Raw genomic sequence first — 23,731 nt, forward strand, 5'->3', positions numbered from 1 at the left:
TGAAATTTTAATTTTTTTCAGGGGGGGGGGGGATATTCTTGCCATGTCCAAACTGTAAGTTTATTCACTTCGCCAAAGTCAACACTATTAGAAACGGACATACAATGTTTCTCCAGGTACCATCTTCTCCAGCCATATGATGGCCTACTGTACCCCAGGGTCGTCAAATTGTCAATTTTTTTTGCAGGTAGAAACAGACATTCTAGTTGACTCCTTTCAACCTCAAACGCTTAGGATTACATGTACTTTAAAAAATCATAGCGTGTGGAAAGTTCATGATTTTATCAAGCTGCATCCTGTAAACTAAACATGATGCATAAACAACAACCAATAGTTAGGAAATACAGATAGATCTGTCAGCCACGCCCCCTGGCCCGCCACACCCCTTTCCCTATACAGTATATGTGTAGTTGTGCTCTCCATGCAATGAGGACAAAATCGTGTATACATGTAGATACCAATGCTGTGCCGTAAAACCTGTTCTACTGTCCAAAAATAATTTACCCTTAAAGGGTCTATGTCATTTTTGTAGGACCAAAAACACAATGTCCACAGATTTACACTAAACTTACACAGTTTGAAGATAATGATAGTAGAAAGCTTCCCTGAAAATATTACGTGCTGAGGTGCTTTAGTTTTTTGGAAGTGAGTAAAACCATGTCATGAAAGTAATTTTCGTCTCATGAGACGAAAATTATTTTCATCGTTTACAAACGTATTTTCATTACATTTTTTTACTCATTTCTCAAAAAACTACAGCACTTCAGTAAGTAATATTTGAAGGGAAGCTTTCCACTATCATTATCTTCAAACCCTGTAAGTTTAATGTAAATCTATGGATATTTTGAAAAAGTACCCAAATCCTTTAAGTGTCTCTCACTCTAACTCACTAGAATTAAAGGCACTAGACACCAAAGGTGGCCAGTCGACACCTTCGGTAATTGTCAAAGACAAATATTCTCACTCGGTGTATCCCTACTCCTATAACTATTTCGGTTTCGTCCGGCTATCGTCTCCCGTAACGGGAGACGATAGCCGGACGAGACCGAAATAGTTATAGGAGTAGTGTATCCCAACCTGCATAAAATAACAATTCTGTGAAAATTTGGACTCAATTAGTCATTGAGTGGATCACAAAACTAAACTTGACATTGGATCCCCTCTTTAACAAACTACCAACAACAGTTTGTTTGCTCTGCAAAAAGCCCTTTTCACACAACTACCTTTGATCCGTGTAATTGGCGACCCATGTAAAAAGTCTTCTACACAGATTAAAACTCACCCAGAGATTCCTTTCACACAACAATATCTAACCCAGAGAAAAGTAAACCCAGTTCCATACTAAAACCGAGATTGGGGGATTTACCCTAGTCCTGGGCACGGTTAAATTTTACCCGGATTAAGCCAGTTTCAGGTTCATTGATCCAGAGAATTTCTCAGCCCTGAAAAAATGAGTGTGAACACTCAACTCAATCTGGAGAATCTCTGTGTTAAATTGGACACTATTTGACACTGGACACTATTGGTAATAACTAAAAATAGTTAAGCATAAAGACTTACTTGGTTCAAGCAATGGAGAGCTGTTGATTGTATAAGACATTGTGAGAGACAGCTCCCTCTTAAGTAACGTAGTTTTTGAGAAAGAGGTAATTTCTCACTCAAATATAAAAAAAAAGACTTTAGGCCTGAAGCCTTTTATTCAGGCATCTGAAAGCACACAAATTTGTGCGACAAGGGTGGTTTTTTTTTCTTCATTATTTTCTTGCACCTTCGATTACCAATTGAGTCCAAATTTTCGCAGGTTTATTATTTTGAGATACATTGTACACCAAGTGAGAAAACTGGTCTTTGACAATTACCAAATGCCTTTAAATAAACTACAAACATGGGATTATTTTCTTGTAAAATGAAAACGGGATGCTGGCACTCTTGATCAGTACAGTAGTGTATGTACTCTGGAGGCACAAACAATGCAGGAATGTCAACTCCTGAAGGGGGCAAGGCCACCCAGTAAAGGGCACTTCAATTAGACATTCTTAATCAGCAACTGTAGCCTTTAGAGGGGGGGCTGTCAAGGCCAGGGACCAGGCAACACTCAGGCCATGGTCTACCACGTTGTGTCAGAGTACATGGTCATCATGAACTCTGCATGCCATCAAGTTACTCAACAGTCACACGATCACTGAGAGTGATTGCTTTTATTTGTTAAATACAAGTTAAAGAGTAGGGCCTATAGATGATGTGACCTGTGACACCACATGTTTACAAAAGAGCCACAGAGCCTGGACTTCCTGCAGGCATGATTTGTACACAGCTCAATAGAAGAAAACATAAAATCTTATATTTTATGGAGACTGCCCTGTCTAATTCTTATCAACTTTTGATATGATGAAAGGGGGCACATCTCAAAACTTGTCCAGCTTTTACTTTCATAACTCTTGGTTTTATGTGAAAATTATGACACAAAATGTCAACTTTCCCATAGGACCAGTGTAGCATATTGCCTGCCAGAATACTGAAAGAATGTACAAGGTCATACTTATTGTAAACAAGGTTCACATGGTCTATAGACATGCACAGTTTTCAACAACAAAAACCACTGAATTCAATTTATGTTTTATAATGATGTCATAATTTGCATCCATGCAGAATGTCATATGCTACCGACAACTGGGTCATGTATGAATGTCATGAAACTAGTGTTGCATATTTTGGAGCTCATGGTAAAATGGAGTTTATTGATAAAGAGTAGTCTCCTAAGCAGTTGTTTGCATTATTCTGAAGTAACTTGAATTGCAGCTTATTCAGTTAAACAAAAAGAAATCCTCACATTTGTCCAGCATTGTTCTTACTTGCTTAACTTTTTAATAATTGTCTTTGGTCGTTTGTAATTTTCTTAAGCATTTTTAATATGTTTTTTTTTTCTTTTTCTTAAATTGGTTTTTCCTTAAATTGGTCTGTATTTGCTTAATATTTTTTAACCTTTGTGAAGCGCCTTGGGGCCCTATATAAAAGGGCGCTATATAAAAGCCGTTTATTATTGTTATAATTATTATTTTTATTACGCATTTTTCATTTAATGCCCTTTTGGTTTAAACTTCCACAGTCAACCTATGTACAATGTACATTGAGTGAATGTACAGTACAAGTGGTTTTTTTTAATAGTCAGCCGCTTCTAAGAAAAACAGCCTCTCCTCTGGCAAACCATTTCCAGGGACATGTACATATGATCGTTGACACTTTCATAAAACTGAACAAAAACATACACTGTAGGCCTCCAAATAACCCATGGCACCCGCAGCACTCGACATGGTGCCCTGTACTTTTCACGTGGTGCCCTTTACAAAAGTTCAGTACAAACTTTAATTTTCTGCACAGAAGTGCTCCTTATTGTATCAGAGGAAAATTACAGTGCCCCTCCAAAACCAAGATTTAAAGGAACACGTTGCCTTGGATCGGTTGAGTTGGTCTTTGAAAAGCGTTTCAAAACCGTTTGTTATAGAATGCGTATATGGTTGGAAAGATGTTTTAAAAGTAGAATACAATGATCCACACAAATTTGCCTCGAAGTTGCGTGGTTTTCCTTTTACCTTGTCGACTAACACGGTCGGCCATTTGTAAAATGCCGACCGTGTTAGTTAGCAAAGCAAAAGGAAAACCACGCAATTTCGAGGCAAATTTGTGTGGATCATTGTATTCTACTTTTAAAACATCTTTCCAACCATATGCATTTTATAACAAAAGGTTTCAAACGCTTTTTATTATAGACCAACTCGTCCGATCCAAGTTCCTTTAAAGCCTGACACTGGATGTCGAACCTCATTTGTTTGCTTGAGAACTTGTTGAGAATGTTGAACCATCCTAGAGGCATTAAAGTTGCCCTTGACATTTTCAGCGAATACATGTATAGCCTAGTGTGGAAGAGGGGGTCCCCCAATGTACCCATACTTTAAAATAAAAGCAAAGTATATACCATTGACTTTTGGATTCCTTTGATAAATACAATACAATTCTTTCCAAGAATTTGATTTCGAGACCTCAGATTTAGAATTTGAGGTCTCGAAATCAAGCATTTGAAAGCACACAACTTCGTATGACAAGGGTGTTTTTTGCTTTCATTATTATCTCGCAACTTCGATGACCGATTGAGCTCAAATTTGCACAGGTTTGTAATTTTATGCATATGTTGAGATACACCAACTGTGAAGACTAGTCTTTGACAATTACCAATAGTGTCCAGTGTCTTTATCCGCTCAACCACAACACTTCCAAATTGATTACCAAACTTATACTGTACCTTCTCTATAACCATAGAGCAAGGATCTCTATGCTATAACATACCATTTTCCTCTTGTACAAAGCAAGGATTTTTTCGCTTAAGCAAAATTTTGTGCTTAAGCAGCTCTATGAAATTGGGCCCTGAATGAAGTAACCCCCCCAAAAAAAAAATTCTGAGATTCCCAGAACACAATGAAGACAACCGAAGGACAGGGGTGCACCATTCCACGTATCCAGCACCAAATGGCCAGGGGGAACCAGTTAACTATACATTTCAGTAGTCCATTAGCGTTTCCACTAGTCCATATTTCATATAAATTACGGATATGCTTTTCAACACTAAACAAGCCAGCATGAGTGACCACTTGTGCCTGGTCCTCAGGTGTTTTAACTGGCATTTGGCCGGTGGAGTACTGTTAAGGGCATACACTGATAGACATATACATTACATCCATACAGTATTTCCTGAACATTTTTTTTTTTTTTTCAATTTCAGGCGTAGTGTTTTCAATCCAAATCAGTGTTACCACCCAAACGAGGCTGAGGCAAAAAGTCTGACCACCTCTTTTGATACATGAAAAATCAGATATCTATAATCGGTTCTCACTGAAACAGACAGGGAACAAGACAGCATGAATGTACTACAGGTTTGTATGAAGCTCAATGATACAGTGTAGCACCCAACAGTTCTGTCTTCTGTCTGCCATGAACTATTCATTTAAACCAAGTCACATCAAGTCTTCCTTCCAAAGTACTGTACCAAAAAGTGCATTGTATTATGCATACAAATTTACATGTAGTACCGGGGCTGGGAATTTACACTGGACCACTGGCCCGAGGCCCGACGCCAGTGGTTTTAGCATCAGGCCACTAAACTTACAACCAAACAAATCCTTTGTTCTTGTGGTTTTTTAATAATGAACTTGCCTCGCCCTGAATACTATGAATGACAAATCATCCTTGCCCCTTCTCTTTGCCTCAATGCCCAACTGGTCATTGCCTTGATGCCCCTTGGAATGTTCCAGTACAAATTTACCATTCCCTCACTGAGGTGCCTTTTTACTACAGGATGAACTCGCCTCGCCCTAAACACCATGAATGACAAATCATCCTTGCCCCTTCTCCTTGCCTCAATGCCCAACTGGTCATTGCCTTGGTGCCCCTTGGAATGTTCCAGTACAATCGTACAACTCCCGCACTGTGGTGTGCCTCAAACTATGGGATAAAACTCGCCTCGCCCTAAACACCATGAATGACAAATCATCCTTGCCCCCTTCTCTTTGCCTCAATGCCCTACTGGTCATTGCCTTGGTGCCCCTTGGAATGTTCCAGTACAATCGTACAACTCCCGCACTGTGGTGTGCCTCAAACTATGGGATAAAACTCGCCTCGCCCTAAACACCATGAATGACAAATCATCCTTGCCCCTTCTCTACATGTACTTCACCACGCACCATCTTCCCCACTCATCATCCCACCCAGTCACTAACCACCAAACTACAGCCAACAGGCCTCAAGTTACACCGTGAAGGACCCAGGCCCCGATACAGTGAGAGAGAGAGAGAGAGAGAGAAAGAGAGAGAGAGAGAGAGAGAGAGAGAGCGGACAGGCTGTAAACGCACGAGGGTGTTTCCAGGCTGTATCCATCCATCGATGGCCATAGGGGGGTAGATCATCTCAGTCCTTTGCCTAGTTTCACCTTTTTTCGACATCGTGCCTTACTGGGAGGATAGCGTCTGAATGAACCATCAAGTTACAAGTAAAGGGATGCATCCCACACACTACCCTCTGGCTCTCTCGTGGTCAGTACAAGGGGTATATACCCTTACATGTAGGTACAAATCAAAGTGACAAATTTGCTTCGAGGAAGAGTCTAGAAGTCTCAGCCTGCAGCCCCTCTTCTTCTTCTTTTTCTTCCCCCCTCGGTTTTTTTTTTCTTTCTTCTTTTCCCCTGTACGTGCCTGGTGTGTTAAAACGCCAGATAAATGAGCGATACCCAAATTGAAGTGTTGTACACATCTTTGACTTTAAAACCAGTCACGGGGTTTAGTGTGGTTTTCTAGGCTTCCTTTAAGATTTGGTTTCTTTAACTCCTAAGGCCTTGGTTTGCATCTTGGTCTTCTTGGTAAAAAAACACAAAAATACTACGATTTTAGAACCTGCCTTTTAAAAGAAATTGAAAACTTTGCATGAATAATAAGAGCACCCCAAAACATTAGTTTTTTGTTTTTTTGTAATTGATTGATCGAAATATTACTCTTGCAAAAATTATTTACAGTTTACTTCATTGAAAAGTTTTTCTTAAAAGTGCTTTGATGGAAGGGGGAACACTTTAATTTCTAACCCTGCATAGCATTGCCTCTCACCAGGAAAAAATTATGGGTCGTGGCGTAGCAGTTAAGAGCACCGAACTAAAGGTCTGGTGTTCCTGATCAGCAGACCAGGGTTCGAGACCAGTTCTTGTCTCTTGTAACCCACAAAGTCAGGTAGGAACTGAAAACCCGATCCACATAGTTTGAACTAGGGTCCTAGAGGTGGAAGGCGAGGAAAGATACCACTATGCTAACCAGACCATCAACGCCAACGCCAACCCACGCCAAACCCGACCACCTATGCTATATAATGACCAAAAGAAAAAAAACGTCATATATCGCCAGAAGTTCAGCGCAGCATCAGTTTGCTTTACACTGAGTTGAATTTCCATTTCAATTACAAAAATATTGCCTCAAACCAAATTAAACGCTTCTAACTGGAGCCAATCACTGTACTTTTCAATTCAAAAATGCCATCCACCCATTATACACAGGTACATGTATGGTAAGGGTTTCAACACTCACAGGTAAAGGACGAAGGGCTATATGTACATGTATGTGACATTGTACTTTGAAAGTTATCACATCTGGTCTCCGAAACCCTCATAACAAACTTAAACAAAATCTGACCACCAGGTAAAAATATGCCGACAAAGCCTCGGAGGCCTCATACACTATTACTGTCTTGTGTAACAATCGCATCGGTGAATACAGTGCAATGGTCAGGATTTGTTCGCATCAGCTGAGACATGTCAATGTATTCACAAGCCCATGGCGTTAAGTATACAAGACTTAAACCGGGGACGATATTCCCCGTGCCATTACACTTGATGCTTTTTTACCGAACACCATAAATGATGTCCCCCAATGTGCAGGGTGATCGACACACATGCTAGACACACACACACGCAGCGGAGGACGCTAACACACTCTCAGTCTAGCCGTCCCCGGGCGAAGCGTTCAAGCTGATCCCATCCGTAAAATTGTTTAGTGATTGATAACTGTAATCGCGGATGCGACGATTCCCCAATGTGCCAATGCACAAATGATATAATTATCAGGGTAATAATGGTAGCTGCAGTGGTTACAAACTCCCTCACCCCCGGGGCCTGACAGGGCTACAACAATGATGAATGCACGCTGCGCTAAATGGAGAAGCACTTTCCCTGAATTGAAAGTCTACATTGTAGCTAGCTCACCCATTTTATATAAAATTTAAAAAAAAAACTTGGAATACAGCACGTGTAGGTGTTTTAACTGTCCCCAGGCCAAATTCTAGAGTGGGTCTTTAAAACTGACTGGTAAACCTCCTCTAAATACTTTTGTCCCTTCAACAAAATTATGAAGCTGTCCCTTCAACAAAATTATGAAGCTGTGTACCCATCATGGAGCAGCTCGGACAATGTGAGCTTCTGAAACTGACAGGTAAACCTCCCCTTAATGCTTTGGTTTGACTTTGAGATTAATTCGTGCACAAGGTTACTCATTTTGTTTTGCCCCATCGACCAAATTTGGGAGATGTGTACCATCATGGAGCTAATTGCTACAGCGTGATATTTAAAATGAAGGGGGAAAAACCTTGAACGCTAATACATTGTACATGCAGTAGGTATTTTAACTGTCCCCAGGCCAATTGCCACAGAGTGAGTCTCAACTGGTAGTAAACCTCCCCTAAATAAAGATCAAGCAGGGGTGTCCAAATTACACCTTTTTTTTTTCAAACTGTTGTTTGAACCTTACTCATCGCCAAAACTAGTCAATGGAGTCTCTAAAACTGACTGATAAATTCCCCCCAGAATATTTTGGTTTGAGAGAGTTTTATACACACGTTAGTCATTTTGTTTTGTCCCATCAACCAAATTGAGAAGCTGTGTACCCATCATGGAGCTCGGAAAGTGTGAGTTTCTAAAACTAACTGGTAAACCTCTCCTGAATATTTTGGTTTGAGAGCCTTTCATCCACAAATTACTCATTTTGTTTGACAAATTGTGAAGCTGTGTACCATCATGGTGCTAAATGTTACAGAGTTATATATAAAATTCTCATTATGTTTTGCTCTGTCAACCAATTGTGAAACAAAATGGAGCTAAATGCTACAGATATATAAAATAAATCTTTAAAAACCTGGAAAGCTATACATGTACATGCAGTAGGTGTATTAACTGTCCCCAGGCCAAATACTACGGGGCGAGTCTCTGAAACTGAATGGTAAACCTCACCTAGATGCTTTGGTTTGACTTTGAGAGCGTTTCATGCACAAAGTAAAAACCACAAATGTGAAGCTGCGTACCATCATGGAGCTAAATGCTACAGAGTGAAATGCAGAATAGGTGTTTTAACCGTCCCCAGGCCAATTGCTACAGAGCGAGTCTTAACTGGTAGTAAACCTCCCCTAAATAAAGATCAAGCAGGGGTGTCCAAATGACACCTTTTTTTCAAACTGCTGTTTGAACCTTACCCATCGCCAAAACTAGTCAATGGTATCCAAATACTCAGTTCAAAACTTACATGTATATCATTGTACACAAATAAATTTAGCCTTTGAAAAAGACTCTGCTAGGGTCCAAACATCAGGCCATGTACAGTGTCTACGGGTCCATTTTGGTTTGTAAGCAGTTTGCAACAGCTAATTCTATTTTCTCAAATAATGTGTGTGACCAAATTTTAAATCCACCCCCTCCATGAACCCCTCAATCCACCCCACCCCACCCCACCCCAACCCAAATAATTTTAAAATAATGTACAGATTTCTGTTGAGGTTGAACATTTTCTAGCAGGCCTACAAAATGCGTGCATTTATTTCATTTAAAAACACAAATTACACAAGGCAAAGATTTTACCACACTCCGACAGTGGTAGCCTAACACAAAATTCAAGGCAATTAGCAGACGAAATGGGTTTACACCACAAAAGGATATTTAACTCAGCGGTAAAAAATACAAGCATCAAACTCACCGACTCTGTTGAATTAAATCTCTCGGTCTTCAAACACCACGGAACACCTTCAAATGTTCATAAGGAAAGGCTCTGAGAGTTTGAACGTCTCAATCAATAACATGAGTAAACCATCGCTCTGAGCATCTCAACCATGCAGCGTTTTTTCCACTAAAAAAGACATTGCCATCATCATCACAACGCACAAAAATAGGAACAAAACACAGGAAGAAAAGAAAAAAAACACTGGTGTTTTTTAATGGGGAGGAAAAATCCTGAACGAAAATGTCAAGTCTTTTTGATTGTCGTTCATGTTATCTCCGTGGTTCAAACCTCACACAACGCTCAGAGGCAACGCAGAAGAGAGAAAAAGCTGCAAAAAAGACTAGAGCCCACTCTGCCCGGGTACCGAAACGCCATTTACACCGCACGCCGTGCTTCCTAAAGCAGCCCGGGCAGCCACAGGCGCCGGAAGGAGTCGTACTTGGCGAATTGTGCAGCGAAACCAGAACCGGTGTTGCGCCTAGGGCTGGCTGTAGCCAATACTGTAACAAGTGGGGCGGTGCGGATATGTGTCCACTTCTGCACTGATATGTAGACCACTACCGTCGGAGCATGGCTGCATTTTCCCAGCTCTCTCCTCTCCTCCTCTCCTCTCGGAGAGCTTGGGGAAAGTCGTCACAGCGGTATGACTTTTGGATGAGTTATTAATCAGGGGCGTGGAGAACTAAGACTATCAGCCACTGAACACTGGGCTGTAAGCACTTGAAAACCGATCTAAATTATCTCCAGATGCAGACGGAAACCCGATACAACAAACGGCCGGAGCGTCGGAGGGGAAAAAGGGGGTAAGACATCCTCGGTAGATTGTGCCCTTATACCTCATTCTCGTCTCTCCCTCCGCTCTCACCAGAAAGAGCTAACAATATTAATATCACTCACAAAAACACAGTGCCACTATACTGTATAGCCAAGCATCTCTACAAAAATGACTAGTTAAACTCCCTATGGGCTTGTAAAAACTTTGTATAGTGGGCTAGATGGGTTTTATTATCACACACAGAAAAATAGATCAAATGTCAGGCTCGTGAAAACAAATTCAAAACTAGACATGACATGGCAGTGCTTTCCTTCCCTATAATTCATCTGTTAAAGGCACAGGACACCTTTGGTAATTGTCAAAGACCAGTCTTCTCACTTGGTGTATCTCAACATATGCACAAAATAACAAACCTGTGAAAGTTTGAGCTCAATTGGTCGTCGAAGTTGCGAGATAATAATGGAAGAAAAAATACCCTTGTCACACGAAGTTGTGTGCGTTTAGATGCTTGATTTCGGGACCTCAAAATCTAATTCTGAGTTCTCAAAATCAAATTCAAATGTTTTAGTGGAAAATTACTTCTTTCTCGAAAACTACAATGTACATTACTTCAGAGGGAGCCGTTTTCCACAATGTTTTATACTATCAACAGCTCTCCATTGCTTGTTACCAAGTAAGTTTTTATGCTAGCAATTATTTTGAGTAATTACCAATAGTGTCCAGTGCCTTTAACCTACACTTTGCTTTTATTGACACCCTAAATTTTACAGGAAATTGTAAAATTAGACAATTTGTGATAGAATGTTGAGTGGTTTGAGTAACTGTGACAAAAAGAAGATAATATGACCCAAGACCATCCAAACTAATTTGGAGAAATCTCCTTGACCCCGTTCCCACTGGACCCCGCATTGATCTCCCAATTCGAGAAAAGGGCGATCAAGACCCCGAAGGAGCGATCAAAGGGCAATTTTGATCCTCCTCGGGACTAGGATTAAAACGGAATCTGATCGCCCTTATGGATTAATGGGCGATCAAAATTCTAGTGGGAACGCAAAGGGCGATCAGACCCCGCAATTTGCTGGCGAACAGTGTTCTTTTGAACCCACTTCCATTCCCCAAAAGGGGGATCAGTGCGCGATCATACTCAAGTGGGAACGCGACTGCGATTACACGCCTGCAACTAATCTTGTTGCGGGATCCCGATCTCGCAATTGTGGATCCAGTGGGAACGCGGTCGTTGTCACAACAGAATCAAACCCTGGTTGGCCTTGGTGGTGAACCATTCTGAAAATTTGAACAACACAAAAAGCCTTCCACCTTGCCAGGAAAAAGAGGTCAATTTAGAGCACACTGGTCAAGGGAAAATCCAGTTTGAGAATAAACCATATATATCAAATTACACTAATCTGTTAAAGACAGTGTACACTATTGGTTTTTGTCAAAGACCAGTCTTCTCACTTGGTGTATCTCAACATATGCATAAAATAACAAACCTGTGAAAATTTGAGCTCGATCGGTCGTCGGAGTTGCGAGATAACAATGAAATAAAGAAACACCCTTGTCACACGAAGTTGTGTGCTTTCAGATGCTTGATTTCAAGACCTCAAGTTCTAAACTTGAGGTCTTGAAATCAAATCGTGGAAAATTACTTATTTCTCCAAAACTACGTCACTACAGAGGAAGCCGTTTCTCACAATGCTTTATACTATCAACCTCTCCCCATTACTCATTACCAAGTAAGGTTTTGTGCCAATAATTATTTTGAAACCAATAGTGTCCACTGCCTTTAATCTGTAATCTGGACACTATTAGTAATTACTCAAAATAATTGTTGGCATAAAAACTTACTTGGTAACGAGCAATGGAGACCTGTTGATAGTACTATGAGAAACTGAAGTAGCATAGTTAATTTTTTGAAAAAAGTAATTTCTCACTCAAGTAGGCATCTGAAAGCACACAAATTTGTGCAACAAGGGTGTTTTTTCTAAATTTATTCTTTTGCAACTTCAATGACCAATTTGGTCCAAATTTTCACAGATTTGTTATTTGATGCATTATTGGATACTCCTTCAAGTGAGAATACTGTTCTTTGACAATTACCAAAGGTATCCAGTGCCTTTAAGGAAGTAACAAGGGGGGAAAAAAACATTTTTTATACATCTTCTTGAAGTTATTGTTTTCTCTGAGGTAGGCCTGGAATTTCATTTATGAGAGGGCAAGGCCATTTTCATTTTGCAAAGGGTACTTCCATTGTACAATCTGAGGGTTTATGGGACACTTTTTGAAGGGGCACCTAGAACCAAGACCAGGGGGCCAATCTCATAGAGCTGCTTAAGCAAAAATTTCGCTGAAGCACCAAAATAGCTCGCTCATTTTACACGTGTTACTGGCAAAAAAAAGTCATGCCATATACATTGCTTGTGACTGGTATTTATCTGTTGTTTACTTAGCATAAAAATTGAGTGGAGTCTTGGCCGGTAATCTGATTTTACTAGGTTAGGATTTTTTTGCTTAAGCAAAATTTTGCGCTTAAGCAGCTCTATGAAATTAGGCCTTGGGGGCACAGGAGGCCATGGCCTCCAGGTCTGTGAAGGTCGGCAGACGGAGTGAGGCCTACAATCCCGGCCAAAATGCTTGGGCCACCCTTTCCTGAAACAACAGTTCCCTGTAAAAAAACCCAACCCAAAACACCACTACCCCCATTGACCCAGCAATAAACACTCTCTGCCAGTCCCTCACCCGCCCCACCCCCCCCCCCCACCCCACCCCGCCAAAAAACAAAACACCACTACCCCCATAAAATAATCACTGTTAAAATTAGACATTCACTTTGTTTGGACATTCATTATCTTTTCAAAGCGTTCTTTGCATGTAAAAAAATTTCCAAAAATCACTCAGACAATCCCGGCCAAAATGCTTGGGCCACCCTTTCCTGAAACAACAGTTCCCTGTAAAAAACCCAACCCAAAACACCACTACCCCCATTGACCCAGCAATAAACACTCTCTGCCAGTCCCTCACCCGCCCCACCCCCCCCCCCCCACCCCACCCCGCCAAAAAACAAAACACCACTACCCCCATAAAATAATCACTGTTAAAATTAGACATTCACTTTGTTTGGACATTCATTATCTTTTCGAAGCGTTCTTTGCATGTAAAAATTTTTCCAAAAATCACTCAGACAATCCCGGCCAAAATGCTTGGGCCACCCTTTCCTGAAACAACAGTTCCCTGTGCACTTCCCATTCACATTCACATTAAAAACATTTGCCCACCCCCGGCCCCCCGCTCAATGTTGACTGAATTCGGAAGAACGTCGGCAAATGGAACCAACATTGAAAGGGGGCAGGGGGGCCCAACGAGATTTGGCCGGGATTGTAGATTCGTCTATTTCCTCTTCTCCTGTATCTCAATCTACAACAAGTATTTTGGACTTGAAAAAGATTGGAAATGCCTGACCCTGTGATATGCACTGCCGACCCAAATCTAGCCGTGATCGAGGCGCGCTCGTTGGATGGAGCGATTAAGTCCATTTTTGTCCCCCACACCCAGCCTAACCCACGCTTACTGCTTGGACACCCTGTTATACATGTGCTCAATGTACTCTATATGTACATGTACATAAACTGAATGGGTGTACACTCAAATCTCACACAAAATATATTGAGCTGGATGAGAAAAGAACTTTCCAGATAGATTAAGCCAGTGAAAATTAAGGGAAATGCTGATGGACAAAGAAAACAAGCAAGCTACTGTAATAACTGGGTCCAGTTTCATAGAGTAGCTTCAAAGGCAGTGGACACTATTGGTAATTACTCAAAATAATTATCAGCATAAAACATCACAAGGTAACGAGTAATTGGGAGAGGTTGATAGTATAAAACATTGTGATAAACGGCTCCCTCTGAAATGACAGAGTTTTCGAAAAAGTAGTAATTGTCCACAAATTTGATTTTGAGACCTCAGATTTAGAATTTGAGGTCTCGAAATCAAGCATCTGAAAGCCCACAACTTAGTGTGACAAGGGTTTTTTTTGTTTCCTTTCATAGTTCTCTCGCAACTCCGACGACCAATCGAGCTCAAATTTTCACAGGTTTGCTATTTTATGCATATGTTGAGATAAACCAAGTGAGAAGACTGGTCTTTGACAATTACCAATAGTGTCCAGTGCCTCTTGCGCACAAAAAGTTGCCATGCACAAAAACAAATTCTGGTTACCAGCCAAAACACCATTTCACATGACAATTTGTCACTGCTTTCCTGCAAAATTGTGATTAGCAATCTTGTCAGTTCTCTTGAACATGGGCCCTGGTGCTGATGGGTCGACACTGAAATACTGTGAAGGAAAAACCCTGCAGTTTGCGCAAACATACAACTACATAGAAGCAAAGGCACTGGACACTATTGGTAAAAAAATAATTGTTAGCATAAAAACTTACTTGGTAACAAGCAATGGAGAGCTGTTGATAGTATAAAACATTGTGAGAAACGGCTCCCTCTGAAAGTACAAAGTTTTTGAGAAAGAAATAATTTCTCAGTAAAATATTTGAATTGATTTTGGGACTTCACGCGTGAGGTCTCGAAATCAAGCATGAAAGCAAACAACTTTGTGTGACATGGGTGTTTTTTCTTCCATTATTATCTCGCAACTTCGACGACCAATTGAGTTCAAATTTTCACAGGTTTGTTATTTTATGCGTATGTTGATATACAAAAAGTGAAAAACTGGTGTTTTACAACTACCAAAGGCTGTCCAGTGTCTTTAATGATGGTTAAACAAGTGTACAGTGAGAACTCAAACTTGAGTTTTCTCATGTGACTGCTCAAGCCATTGTACCAGACAATTTCAAGTAACTTGTCAATTACTTTTTCTAAAAAAAAGCTTTATAAAAAGCAGATAATGTCCCACAATACAATCATCCTTCAACAACACAGGCTTGCTAGTTTGTTTATTTGTTTGTTTACTTAGATGATCTTCCCATCAAGGGAACTTGGCAAACTCCCACAGGGGGATATATATAAACACCAAGTCTGCTTCAGCCAATCTCTCTCATACAAACATTGGTTTAAACGTCTGTGATTATGAATTGCACAAATCAAGAAATTGTGAATCAGTAACTAGAGGACAGATACTTATTCTAGTCACTGTGAAATCAGCAGTTTAGCTTAGTAGTAATGTTGAACCCAGGACCCCAGGACCGTAACAATTGTGGTAAGGTACATTTAGGTATACAAACTTACCAACAATATAAACAGAAGTTTCTTCCACTAGTGTTTCAGCATCTATCCTACCAGTACTTGCACACTGTTTCACGGATAAACATACAATGCCTATAAAACTGATACTGTTCCCACAGCCAAGTTACAGCCGAGTGAGGGGTAGGGTTATATGATAATTTCACCTAACCCCGGCCACCACTTCCTCAGGCTTTTTGTCAGACAGGGACTTTCATTTCCTGTTCAACCAAAATATGATATCTGAAGGAAAACATGGCGGGGTTTGTGTTACATGTTTATTCACCGAGCATTTTTTTGCAGTTTCTGATGAAGACTCCTTTCACTTTTGGGAGCGATTCAAGATTCAGAAAGACATTCTGTACCACAGATATATTTTTTTGTCTTAAAATGAACAAAACGACTAATTGTTAGGAAGAATACAAAAGTACATTCTGTTTGTATCCACAGCAAAAGGGTCTTTAAAAACACCCCATACACTGTACAATCATAGTGCAATTAACCTTCAAATACAAAAACTTCTGTTTTTGAAAGCTGGGGTTTTGTGCATGATAATATATTTCTTAGTAATAAAAGCAAGGATGCCTTGAACTTAATCACTGAAGCTTGTAAGCCTGAAGAAACCTGTCAAGAAGGGCGCTTGCAATGTGAACCAGAAACACCGATGCTAACCTCTACTCTTCAACAATATGTGTTCTGGGTTCTTTTACAAGTATTACCAATCTCAGTACACTGTACCTACTGCTTCATGTCCTATTTAATAATAATAATAATAATAATAATAACCGTATTTATAACGCGCCTTTTGCCAAAGGATACAAAGCGACAGGTATTATTACTGCAAGGAGTGGGGCAAATTTTGAGATATAAGACCTAATCCTTAAGCACCATGTAATGGTTTACAAGGTGCTGTGGCGCAATATGCTACCAATCCAGCCAGGAACACCGGGGCGAACCCCTTCTCTTTTCGATAAGTGCACTGGGTTCTTTTACATGCGTTTACACAACACATGGGACCAACGGCTCTACATCCCATCCGAAGGATGAAGCAATGGCTGTGTGTCTTGCTTAAGGACACAAGTGTCACGGCTGGGGATTCGAACCCACACTCTGCTGATCAGAAACACCAGAGTTTGAATTCGGCGCTCTTAACCGCTCAGCCACGACACTCCCATCGGAGGACAAAGTTGTAATAAAGTATCTTGCTCAAGGACACATGAGTCAACACTGGGACAAGAACCCCCTACCCTGCTGATCAGAAAGACCAGAGCTACATGTAGAGTCCACTACTCCTAATCGCTCGGCCTCAACATTGGAGAATCAAATTTGTATTTAAAAAATAAAAAATAATTTCACACCAAGAGGGATATTTCAGACAAAACAATTTCGCAGAATGCTCCCTACCATTACAAATTTTATAACAAGAAAGCTTTAATAGATGTTAGTTTTTACATCGATTTGGTTTTACTGTGACACCAATGTGAGTACTGTATTAGTACTTTCCAAAGTTCTGTGGGAAAAAAAACACAGGAAAATAACTACAAGTTAAAAATGTTGTACATAAAAATATGTGCACCAGACAGGTCGTCAAAAGGTTTTTGAACCTCGCACTCTATCGCGCAAATCTCACAGTTGAATTGTAAACATTGGCTGTGCAGATAACATTTGTGATTAGACCTCATTAATGATAGCAATAAGAAGAAGAATAACTCTAGTGTTTATATAAATAGTGCTTTATCTAGGGGTGTCTGAAAGCGCTTAGCATTATTTGTCTCCAGACCGGCTATTCAAGTTTATGAATTATGAGACCAATATATGTAACACCTAGTAAAGGCCGAGTCACACTGCAGAATTAACAAAAACGATCACGGCGCAAAGAGAACTCATTCTATTGGTTGAATTGCTCCATGCAGAATACGCACACGCTCAATCAATGAATAGATGGTTCTCTTTGCGTCATGATCGTTATTGTTTTCGTTATCGCTGCAGTATGACTCGGCCTCAAGGGTTTACAAGGTACTGCGGCACAATCAGCAGCCCGTGCCAGAAACACCGGGGGACTCTTTCTTGTTCATTTACACAACATACAGGACCTACAGCTTTACAAACCCTCCGAACAAAAGATAAAGCAATAATGGTTCCATAAATGTCTCGCTTAAGAACATAACAATAATAACGAAAACTTATATAGTGCCAAAGTCCACCTAAAAGACGCTCAAGGCGCTTCACAGAGAAACAATTTAAGAAAAAAAGGCTAAAAAACACTAAACTAAATAATTAATCATTAACAAACCTAAGAAAAAAAAGAAGAAAAAAAATACAATTTAAAAAAAAAAAAAAAAAAAACACTAAAAAGTCTGAAAATGAACCATCCCTAAAACCTGGAACAGCCAGAAGCAGATCTAAGCAAACAAATTACAATATTGAGTAAACTTAAACCAAACAGTAACTAAAACCTGAAAGGCAGTACAAACATTTAAAAAACAAGTGGGTCTAAGGGTTTTGAAGGAAGCCAGTAGCAGCATAAGCAAACACATACAATAATGAGTAAATTTAAACTTAAACCAAACAGTAACCAAAACCTGGAAGGCAGTACAATCATTTAAGAAACAAGTAAGTGTCAAGACAGGGACTCGAACCTACACTATGCTGATAAGAAACACAAGAGCCAGAGTCCTGTGCGCTTGACCACTCAGCCATGACACGCACAGGACGGTCTGACCATAGACAAACAAGTCAAACTGCTTCTTCTTGTAAATACCAGGCCGCGAAATAACCCACAGCATCAAAAAGCAAAATGATGTGGTGCCCTGTGCTTTTGCCGTGGTGCCCTTTGCAAAGTTCCAGTACAAACTAAACTTGTCCGCATAGAAAGCACCCTTTACCAGAGGAAAATTGCTGTGCCCCTTCAAGGAACAGAATTCAAGGCCTGAAACACGCATAACAGTAGAAATGTATAGGGGTTTTAACCAAAGAGCTTTATAAGCAACCAGGTGAAGTGTGCTAAGCTGACAATGATTATCACCCACCTTACAAAAAGCCCCACACAAACCTATTCTCTAATTGTTTATCTCCTAATTAAAGGCAGTGGACACTATTGGTAATTACTCAAAATAATGATCATCATAAAACCTCTCTTGATTACGAGTAACGGGAAGAGGTTGATAGTATCATGGAGGAATAATAGTATAAAACATTGTGAGAAACAGCTCCCTCTGAAGTGACATAGTTTTCGAGAAAGAAGTAATTTTCCACGAATTTGATTTTGAGACCTCAAGTTTAGAATTTGAGGTCTCGAAATCAAGCATCAGAAAGCACACAACTTCGTGTGACAAGGGTGTTTTTTTCTTTCATTAAAATATCTCGCAACTTCGGCGGCCGATTGAGCTCAAATTTTCACAGGTTTGTTATTTTATGCATATGTTGTGAAGGCTGGTCTTTGACAATTACCAATAGTGTCCACTGCCTTTAAGAACAGCTTTCTACCATCATTATCTTCAAACTGTGTGAGTTTTCTGAAACCTGTCGACATTGTGTTTGTGTCCTACAAAAAGTACCCAGCCCTTTTAAAGCCATTGGACCCTTTCGGTCGACTAGTCTTTGACAATTACCAATAGTGTCCACTGTCTTTAAACATCCTTCACAGGCAGATACCATGAAGTCCTGACCTGCAGGCAGGCCAGTGCTCCTGTGCCACTGTCCTGACCTGCAGGCAGGCCAGTGCTCCTGTGCCACTGTCCTGACCTGCAGGCAGGCCAGTGCTCCTGTGCCACTGTCCTGACCTGCAGGCAGGCCAGTGCTCCTGTGCCACTGTCCTGACCTGCAGGCAGGCCAGTGCTCCTGTGCCACTCACTGGAGTGTGCACCCCACTAGATAGGGAGAACACCAAGTGTCAGCCTCTGGACACGTTTGGTAATCGTCAAAGACCAGAGTTCTCACTTAGTGTATCCCAACAAAATACATAAAAATAATAACAACCCTTTGAAAATTTAGGCTCAATTGGTCATCGAAGTTGTAAGAGAAAAATAAATGAAAAAACACCATTGTTGCACAAATTTGTGTGCTTTCAGGGGTGGATTTCACAAAGAGTTAAGATTAGTCTTATCTCGAGTTAGGACGAGACTTAGGACTAGCCACACGTTTTGTATATCTCCTAGGACTAGTCCTAAGTTAGGACTAGTCCTAACTCTTTGTGAAATCGACCCCACAAGCCTCAAAAAGACTTCATAGTGAGAAATTATCTACTTCAGAGGGAGCCGCTTCTCATAATGTTTTAACAGCTCTCCATTGCTCGTTACCAAGTACATGTAATTAGTTTTCATGCTGAAAATTACTTTGAGTAAATACCAATAGTGTCCAGTGCCTTTAAAAGAGTCATTTGTAGACCCTCAAATATCTATTACACAGATTTGAGAGCCCAATAAAAGGGGGTTAGTGTACAAATTTTTCCTACATGTACTAATTGTGACCTGAGGGGTTGTTGACTTCAAACTTGAGATACCTAGTATTTTTTATGACATAGACCCTGATAAAAGTGGTCCTACGTTATTTGAGCAGAAGTGTTGGGCCTTTTTTGAAGATCGATTCGCGGACGTTTGAACTGTTGTAGGGTGGTATTATTTGGAGGGAGAATAACTCACCGATCCTCGCAACTCCCCATATCAAATTGAACAGAGGATAAAAGTTCGAGATTCATTGGAAAATTTTCCCTTACTGTAAAAAAGTTGGGAAACTTCTCTAAGTACTTTTGTAGTGTTTTTGAATATATATTGCACTGTGTGAGTTTATGTACAATATGTAGCGGGTGCACCCTTGGTACCCAACACAAAAGGTCACTCTAATATTCCAATGGCAGTTCCTTTTATTCAGGAAATGTGGCCTTGCCCCTTCCAGATTGAAATTCCTGTCACATGTCTCATAAATTACTCACAGATAAACGGACCTACCTACTAACAATCTGTGAGGACCAGGAGAGGGGGAGGTATGGATGCAGAGCTGGAATATTTTATACTGGATGCAAGACCCGAGGCCAACAATTTTAGCAAAAGCCAATAAACTCACAACAATTATTTTGTTTTCAAATGTCAATACCCTGTGATGGAAAGTAGAGGCAAATGTCTCCATTGCCTTCATGAAGTATCAGGCCTGGAAAATGAGAAAACATTGTCCTTTTATTATGTCATTGTCTCAATCAAGATAAGGATGACATAAATATGCAATAAATCCATGAAAGAAAATATGAATGTCAATTTGTTTTTCACTGTTTATAATAAAAACATGACCATGGAATAAGTTTATCACAGGTTTGTTGCAAGGTGTTTTTGATAAAAACTGAAGGAGGAGAATCTACTCTACTCTTCTACCAACAAACAAAACAACAGCAAAAACCAACAACCCACCAGCATCACCAAAATAACAAAAAAACAACAACAACAACAATCAAATAAAAAATAAAAAATTGGTGCACTTTAACATAGCTCAGCCATGATGTTAAAAAAAACCACCAGCGAACAAAATGCACCAGACTGTACCACAAACCTTCAAAAATATTCCTAAAAATATAATCATGGTTTTAAAATGTGACATTGCTTCTAACCAACAATAAAATATTGGCTATTAATAAATTGGCTCACTTGATTTTGAAAACAAATGACTGGCAGCTGTCAAGAACAGCAAGAGCCAGTGAAACTTTATCTTCCAAAAGACTCCTGGTTCTGTAGTTGATTTTTATAGCCGCAGTCTAAAAGTTTACTGTCTGAGAGCTCTGCACCATGACCTTTATAATCATGCATCTTCAAAAAGTACAGTACCCTGTATATCCACAATGACAATCGTACTTCTATATTGCCACCTCTGAAACAGTGACCAGACTATGTGTCCATCAACCCTCAATGTGGTTCAGGGAAAAAAGGGGTGCTCTGAGGTGTATCTGTAAAGATTTACCACAGAGCGTCTGGGTTTGTCAAACAGCAGTCACAATGACCCATTATTAAGCACGGTCTACAGTTTACACAATATAGATTGTCTGTGTGTATACACACAAGATGCTCTTTCTTCTGTGACAACACAAACTCGTCCTGGTGCCTGGTGGTATAATAGCCCTCTAAATAGTCAACACTCAATCAGTTCTGAACTCCACGAAGAGTTCAGAAGAATATTTTCCAAATTAGAAAATTCTGTTCCAGTTTCTTCTCTCCCCCACTGTTCTGACATTAATTGGGGAGCCGCCTCTGCTCACCCAAAAATTTGAAATCTGTCCAACACCACAGATCCCCTTCTCCACAACACCGATATATCTAGGTTAATGACTAATGCCCCTGACAAAACCTAATACTAGCGAGCACACACGTGGGAGCCAGCACAAATTTACGGGCTCTCACTAGCCGGTGTACCCTTGCACGCTTCGCGAGTCTCGCTTTTCCGTCGCAACAAGCGCTGGTAAGAGGCTTCTGTGTATCGTTTTACGGTGTTCGTTTCATCGGTGCTCAGATACCAGAGACCGTTGTTGGATCTGCACCACACCACGGTATCGACCCTCTTATGACAGGAAGGCATCCGAGGCGTATCTTTTTGGCTTGTGTATCGGGTGTACCCTTACTGGGCCCGAGTTGTGTGGACTTGTGGGGTTTTTGTTTCATGCCGGGGTGACATGGATAGGATTGGGCTATGGAGTGGGTGAACTATGGTGGGCAAACAGTTTGGACAAACACTTCTTCTCCGCTTCATAATATCCCCCCCATCATAATCAGCGACGATTGTTGTTATAGTCTTAGTGCTTTGCTTGGTATTGTATGATATTCATGACCAGCATATTTCAGTTACCCCCATGTCTGTGACACAACTTAGCGCATGGTTTAAGTGTATGAAATGTAGTCTGCCAACAAAACCAATGAACTATTTAGTACACGTTCATGCATTACACAGCCTGTTTATGTAATATACCCCAACAGTGATTCAATGGGGACGCCTCCAGTGCTACCACATTTTTACCCCATATTTAACCCATTCACGCAACACTATACAATATTTCTATAACGTTAGTTAAGCCTCCACCCACAGGCCGCCCACCCAAAACACAGTACAATTATTAACTTCTACAATACAAACAATGTACCGTACACACGTGTGTACATGTGGAAAACCACAACTTTTCATTGTGAGTGCTTCACCCGTATACCATACCAGTCACCTAGGCCCAATTTCATAAAGCTGCTTACAAAGCAAAACAAGCAGCTATACAGCCATAGGCATAGCAAAATCATACTTACACGTACCACAATAAGGTTATCAGCTAAAATACCATTCATTAATACCTCAGACAGTTTCGCTATTCCTATTGGTGGAGAGCGCGTCACGTGGGTGTGTATAAACCTTTGTTTATGACCGGTAAAAGGTGTTAATTCATGGGCGTGACACGCGACCTTGCACCTGTTCTTATAAGACAGTTTCTTTATTCCTATTGGTCGAGAGCATTTGAAACAGTTGTGCCACATCACACGATACGCGCGATGCGCACAGCATTCCCTTATAAGGAGTTGTTTACCCGAGGGCGGCGGGGGGCTTTACCATTTCATAGCTGGAGGGGTGTTGTGTTGAAAGAAATCATTTAACAATGACCAAAAAGTGATGATGTTTTTGACCGAAAAGGTATTTATGAATGGGAATCAAAGAGTGTTGAATCCGTTTTCAACTAGTGGTTTAAACCCGCCGAGGCCTGGCTCTTTATAACTTACCTTGACTTTGTCTCGGTAAAATTATCAAGAACCAGGCCTCGTTGGTATTAAACCACTACGTAGTTGAAAACCTCTTCAACACACATTGATTCCCTTATTTATCCTGTACCATTTTGTGACTGGTATCCTGCTAATTTTTAATTGCTAAGCAGGAAATTGTTCAGCAATATTTTCTGCTTTTTAAAATCAGCTCTTTTAAATTAGGTCTTGTACCCAATTTCATAGAGGTGCTTTTAAAGCAGAAAATATTGCTGGACAGTTTATTTTCTGCTAAGCAAAAATGAGCAAGATACCAGTCTTAAATGGTACACAGGTTGAATGGTATTTTGGCTGGATTAATTGTCACCCAAAAAGTGTAGGATAACAGATTTGCCTATTAATAGGCTGATTCAAATAATAAAAGCAAGTAGTTCAAATTG

The 23,731-nt window shown here is 40.3% G+C and overlaps 1 protein-coding gene across 2 annotated transcripts in view; it reads right to left on the minus strand.

The window, feature by feature from the left end:
- Positions 1–14,811, minus strand: part of LOC117290233 — a 31,310-nt gene extending 16,499 nt beyond the window's left edge. The window contains exon 1 of one of the 2 annotated variants that reach the window (XM_033771502.1): positions 14,784–14,811. The gene's annotated coding sequence lies outside the window, so the exon portion shown is untranslated. Of the gene's footprint in view, positions 1–9,545; positions 9,610–14,783 lie in introns of those variants that run through there. The other variant, XM_033771501.1, reaches the window with a different exon arrangement.
- Positions 14,812–23,731: the final 8,920 nt, after the last annotated feature.

The sequence above is a fragment of the Asterias rubens genome, chromosome 5 (assembly GCF_902459465.1).
Source record: "Asterias rubens chromosome 5, eAstRub1.3, whole genome shotgun sequence".
Taxonomy (NCBI): domain Eukaryota; kingdom Metazoa; phylum Echinodermata; class Asteroidea; order Forcipulatida; family Asteriidae; genus Asterias; species Asterias rubens.